This window comes from Salmo trutta, chromosome 14 (assembly GCF_901001165.1).
Source record: "Salmo trutta chromosome 14, fSalTru1.1, whole genome shotgun sequence".
NCBI lineage: Eukaryota > Metazoa > Chordata > Actinopteri > Salmoniformes > Salmonidae > Salmo > Salmo trutta.
Genome location: NC_042970.1, coordinates 78,355,166 through 78,361,940, shown reverse-complemented (window position 1 = coordinate 78,361,940; position 6,775 = coordinate 78,355,166). Strand labels below are relative to the sequence as shown.

Genomic DNA, 6,775 nt, shown 5'->3' with positions numbered 1-6,775 from the left:
CTGTTTAATCACACTGTCTGTTACAGGTACAGTGATATTATATATAGTGTTGATCTGTTTAATCACTCTGTCTGTTACAGGTACAGTGATATTATATATTGTGTTGATCTGTTTAATCACGCTGTCTGTTACAGGTACAGTGATATTATATATAGTGTTGATCTGTTTAATCACACTGTCTGTTACAGGTACAGTGATATTATATATAGTGTTGATCTGTTTAATCACTCTGTCTGTTACAGGTACAGTGCTATTATATATAGTGTTGATCTGTTTAATCACTCTGTCTGTTACAGGTACAGTGATATTATATATAGTGTTGATCTGTTTAATCACTCTGTCTGTTACAGGTACAGTGATATTATATATAATGTTGATCTGTTTAATCACTCTGTCTATTACAGGTACAGTGATATTATATATAGTTTTGATCTCTTTAATTGGTTCAGGATAATTGTCTTGATTTGTATTTAAATAATATAAATATGAAAGTATGGTTATAATAGGAATGTCTGAATTGATGATTTGAGAACGTCCGCTCCTGCCTCATTTGAACTAGACAACAGGTCATTGAGGGTTTAATGTTGTTATCTACTCCAGACCTGCAGGTGAAGGTGACCACTACATGGTGGTCAACGACACTGACCTGTAGCACCACCTGTACTCTGACTGGTAACTCCACCTACATCTGGTACAGGAACAGTAAGATTGTACAAGAGGACTCCTCCCCCTCGTACTCAGTCTACTTCAAAACTGAAGACAGTTTCTACTGTGCTGTAAAAGGCATCAATTCTCCTGCAGTGTGTGAGTGTGATTAATACACTTTAAAAAGTCTGTCAAAATCATCATTCATTCTGATTAATGGTTGTTACAGATTTTACAGTTCAAAATACGTACACCGTTTGAAAAATGTACTTGTGTTTCAGCTGTTAGGGCTCAGAGTTATTTCCACCTGACTTACACCCATCAGAGGATCTGTACCTTGAAGGGGTCATCAGTGAACATATCCTGCTCTTATACATATCCCAGGAGTCATACAGTCTCTGAAACAAAATGGTATATAAAAGGAAAACTTGATGAGGCCCCTCAAATCCTGAGCCCGGGTTATGGAGGTCGTGTGGAGTACCTTGGAAATATGCAGAGTGACTCCACCCTGAGAATCACAGACCTGAGAGAGGAGGATACGGCTGAGTATAAGTTTAGATTCAGAACAGATCAGACAAACTGGGAGCCCACTTTCCCTGGAACAACTCTGACTGTCACAGGTAACACTACATGTCACATCGTATCAATACTGAAAACGATTACTTCATGATATACTCAGTACTTCATGATATACTCAGTGTTTAATCCTCTTTCATTTAGGTCTTCAGGTGAAGGTGACTCCTGCCACTGTGACAGAGGGACAGAAGGTGAAACTGACCTGTATCACCACCTGTACTCTGACTGACAACCCCAACCCCACCTACATCTGGTACAAGAATGGACATGTAACCACCCAATCTAACAGTCTGTTCCTAAAGCCAGTCAGCAGTGAGGATGCAGGCAGATACTCCTGTGCTGTAGAAGGCCATGAGGATCTCTACTCTCCTGAAGAGACTCTCACTGTCAGATGTGAGTATCTGTGATACACCTCCAGTTGTATTCTTTTAGTAACATCTTCTGTCATCTATTCTATCTACTATTTCAATCTATGTCCAAGTTCCATTATTGTACTCATCTCATTACTGTAGGGAACTACACGTACTTCACAAATACTGTATTGTTACATTAACGTCTAAGTTACACATATTTATATTCATATTTCATTTATGTCAATCACAAGTGTAAATTCCACAATGCTCCTCATGTTAACCACTATTTATGAACAATGTGTTACATATTGTCCACCAGATGCCCCAAAGAACACCACAGTGTCAGTCAGTCCCTCTGGTGAAATAGTGGAGGGCAGTTCAGTGACTCTGACCTGCTGCAGTGATGCCAACCCACCTGTGGACAAATACACCTGGTACAAGAAGAACGTAACCTCACCAAAAGCATCAGGACAGAGTTACAGCATCACTAACATCATCTCTGAGGACAGAGGAGAATATTACTGTGAGGCTGAGAATACAATAGCTTCTAATAACTCTACAGCTCTGATAATCATTGTAGCAGGTAAAGTTACATCTTCAATACTTCAATACAAAACTACATGGTTCAATCTAATGTTAATACTTTGAATTTGGTTTATAATTAAACACTGAGTATACAAAACACTAAGAACACCTGTTCTTTCCATGACATAGACAGGCTGACCAGGTGAATCCAGGTGAAGCTTTGATCCCATATTGATGTCACTTGTTAAATCCTCTTCAATCAGTGTGGATGAAGGGGAGGAGACAGGTTTTACCAAATTATATTTGTTTTTAGTTTATTATATCATGCCACGTACTCATATCATCCATATTTTATTATAGGGAAACAAACCTCAGTTCTGACTGCAGCTGTAGGAATCACAGTGTTTGTTCTGGTTCTCATCCTCTGTCTCTCTGGACTCATGTGGTTCAGGTGACATACATTTTTTTTCACCTTAGCACCCTGATTTGTTATGAATGCATTAATATATTCATTCATTCATTAATGTGCAAAACTTGATTTCTAACATGTCAACTTCCACTGGAAGTCAGTAGAGAGCAGAACTCACTCTCTCCCTCATTACAGGAGATCCATAGGAGGAAGTGATGTCACAGCAGACACACAGGTGATGATATCAGCTATGCCTCCACCTCCACACCTGGTGACATGAATTTACTATGTCACAACAGTCTCTCTCATACTATTTTCACTGTTACCATGACAACGCTCTCTCTCTCGCTTTCTCCGTGCACAGAGTGTCCATCCTGACCCCAACAGTGACACGTACACAGCACTGAACATGAAGACCAGGTCACCAGAGTATGACACCCTGGCAGTAAGTGTGTGTGTTTCTGTGTTTTTGTGTTTGTGTGTGTGTTTGTATCCATAAAAATGTTATAGAGTTGTGTGTAATGTGTTCATTGTGTTTTCTTTCAGAATGTGAGGGACTCCTCTCGTGACACAGTCCCTCAGATAGATGCTGAGCCCTCAGATTATGAGAACTAAAGAGATCCACCACAGAACCTGGACTGAAGAGATCCACCACAGAACCTGGACTGAAGAGAACCACCACAGAACCTGGATGAAGAGCTTCAGCACCAAACCAAAGCTAGGATTTACACCTCTATTCTCCTGCTATCATATTGCTATCATATCTAAACGGCTTTCCAGATAATGAGCTCTAACATTTTAGAAAATGATGTCATTATTTTTATTTTCTTGTAAAGTTAAGGAAAGGGAAACAAGGATACCTAGTCAGTTGTACAACTGAAGGCATTCAACTTAAATGTGTCTTCCGCATTTAACCCAACACCTCTGAATCAGAGCGATGCGGGGGGCTGCCATAATCGACATCCTCATCTTCAGTGCCTGGTGAATAGTGGGTTAACTGCCTTGCTCATGGGCAGAACGATAGATTTATGTAATTATGCTTATTGGTGACATGTCAAGAAGTTTTTCCTAAGCTTTAACTTCTGAGTAAATGCTGGAGTTGAATTCTCTTTCCTTGTAATGATAATTATGTATATCGATGATAAATAAGATAGATTATGCTTCTGCCCTTTTTCTATGAGATTTGACCATTTGTAGATTTTCTGTAACACAAAAAGCCCACTTTTCTGTTTACTCTCTGTAGATTAATATTATGTTTCTGCTCTTTTTCTATGGGATTCGCCTTTTCCAGATTTTTATAACAAAAATAGGTCTACATTTCTCAGTGACTAATGTGGATAATATTGATAACAGCTTTTTATTACTTCTAGCTCTTGGACCAGGTTTCTCCTAATTATTTACTTTGTATTATTGCACATTTTATATTCATTATTATTTTATATTAGGTAATAGCATATTGTTCAGAATCATGATATCACTTATTTTATTATCAAATTATTAATTATTACCTATTTTAGATACATTAAATATGTTTACCTTTGCAGTTTTTACAATTTGGTTTAGTGTCAATACAGTATAAGCGCCATGTTGTAAATAAGCTCAAAGTTCAAGATAAGAAATACATAGATTATTTGATCAACTATTAATACATTGATTCATGACTTTTTCCACTCTGCTGTTGTTTCTTGTATTTCTGCCTATTGGACACATGATGTCACCATTGAACAGATCAACAGCCAGCACTGTTCCTCACAAACTACATGCACGCACACACACTAGTGGTGCACCGGTCAGCTGTTTGTTAACCCGCAACCGCCCATAACTGCTAATAACCCATCTGCAACCTCACGACTATGTGATAAAGTGAAAATCTGAGGCCCTCACTAACCTGCAAATATAGAAAATTCGCTACAGGCTACAGTCAAAGACTGTGAAGGATTTTTTGACAGGATTTATTTTTTGCCTAATTTAGACATGTTTCTGATTATAATTTCAGACATTTTGGTGGGCAATTTGTTCGTCAACTTGTCCATAATTTCTAGATACGTGCAGCCGCGACACGTCATTCATGGCAGGTGTGGCAGAGCGCCATCTGTTTTGAGCCCCACCTGTTTAGCTTTTTTTTGTGCTTTTTCTTTAATGTTATTTTGGTATTAATACATGACACATATCGGTTTGCAAACAATGTAAAAAAATAAATAAAGCATTGAGTTAATAAAGTCGCATACAAACATGGTCTCTTTTTTGCTTTCTTGAGTAAGGCAGCTCCAAAATGCAGGTGTTTCAGCCTAGCTCAGTGCTTTCTGTGGTGGCGGGGCAGCCAGTGGAAAATACAGAGCGTAGGGGTTGGTAATGTTCTCTAGTTGCGCCGTGATTGGCTCAGTGTTCTGTCACTCATGGGGACACTACGTCACTGCAAAATCTACGGAGAGAGCTCGAAAATTCAAGCCCCTTGGGTGCTGCCATAGAGTTACATTAGAAGTGCCCATCCAAGGTTCAAGGTCATTGGCCACAGACAAAATTACGTCAAATCACGTTATATCTAGCGTATCTCTGATTGAACTGTTCATGTCAACATCATACTTTCAAAATCTTAGCTAGCAAGCTAGACAAGCAGTCATCATCATGCATCAAATCGGCAATCTACTGGCAAATCTTTCTCAAACCTTGTCATATGATGAGAAATTAGAGATACAACGTATCGGTGCTCATCGACCATTGGACATAAACATTACACAACAAGCTGGAAATCGCAAATTCAACAATGAGTGCTAAGGTGCCACTTCAGCCCCGGGTTTGATCCCAGGCTGTGTTACAGCGCGGCTGTGACAGGGAGACCCATGAGGCGGCATTGTGCCCAGGGTCGTCCGGCTTGGGGGAGGGTTTTGCCGGCCGGGATGTCCTTGTCTCATCATGCTCTAGCAACTCCTTGTCTCGGGCCTGGCGCCTGCAAGCTGACTTCATTCGTCATTTCGACAGTGTTTCCTCCAAAACATTGGTGCCTGCTGTTTGTCCTCCTGTCCAGGGGGTGGAGCTGGAGAGCACCAGGCTGGTGATCAGGTACCCAGACTGCTGGATGCAGAGAACCCCTCCCTCTTCTCAGTGGACCAACCCTATAGGCCTCATCACCTCCTCAGCCTCCCAGTACGCCTCCACAGGGTAAGTACATCAGTCAAAACATCAGCTATCATTTATAATCATATACAAGCATTTGTAATGGGTTAATTATGAGTTATTCTAAAGTGTTACCAATCAACTCATATCAACTTTTGAAATGTACAAAGAACAAACAAATAGAGCACAGGCATGCAGCTGCTTGTGTTTTCATACTGTTTGTGTGTCTCTCTTTCCCAGAGCCTGAAGGATGGCTCCGATCAATGGTGACGAGTGTTTCTTCTAGGGGATATTATTTTTTAGACAAGAGGAAATAGTGTCTCCTATATGGAATTAATTTATTATTTACAATGATGGCCTACACTGGCCAAACCCAGACAACGCTGGGCCAATTGTGTGCCACCCTATGGGACTCCCAATCACAGCCAGTTGTGATACAGCCTGGATTCAAACCAGGGTGTCTGTATTGATGCCTTGAGGTCTGAGATGCAGTGCCTTGGACTGCTGCGTCACTCGGGAGCCCGGGACCCCAAGGATCATTTAGCTCTTTGATTAACAAAGTTAAAAGAAATCTTGAAGTATTAAAAAATAGATTGAAAAAAAATGTTTGACAATAAAAATATTTTGGGCCTTGTTATTAGCCCAGTGGTCACCAACCAGTCGATTGCATTCGACTTGTCGATCTCCAAGGCATCTCCAAGGCAATTTTTTACATTTCCGTAAAAAACCCAACGATAAAGCCATGTGTTCCTATTTTTTGTATTAGTCTCGGGCTGTTGGTGGTAGGTGCAGCCAATTCAACTGCCCTGCACACCGAGTAGGCAAACTGTTGCCATTTCATGTTTCTGAAGGTACAAACTGTCTTACCGGTGGGCCTGGAGAGGAAATCAAGTGCACTATAAGCTTACCTGCTGGCCAATCAGATTGTTCAGATGACCAAGTCCACAATGACGTAGCAGGCACCAAAGAAAGCTACGGTAAAATGTATACTCTGAGATTTCAAAATGTTTAAAACCATGACTAGAGAGAGACTGTCAACAAATACAGCAAAGAGCTGCTGTTTTTATGACTGACTTCATGTTTAAGTTCTTACTCAGCACTGTCAACACTTTGTACTCAACATTTTTATAAGCCATAAAATGCACTTTCTTCC

General features: G+C 40.2%; 1 long non-coding RNA gene across 1 annotated transcript; it reads left to right on the top strand.

The window, feature by feature from the left end:
- Positions 1–2,016: 2,016 nt before the first annotated feature.
- Positions 2,017–3,452, top strand: LOC115147502 (uncharacterized). The gene is made up of 5 exons (XR_003866362.1): positions 2,017–2,157; positions 2,460–2,550; positions 2,704–2,743; positions 2,873–2,953; positions 3,055–3,452. It is a non-coding gene; the product is annotated as an uncharacterized LOC115147502 (long non-coding RNA).
- The last annotated feature ends 3,323 nt before the right edge of the window (positions 3,453–6,775 follow it).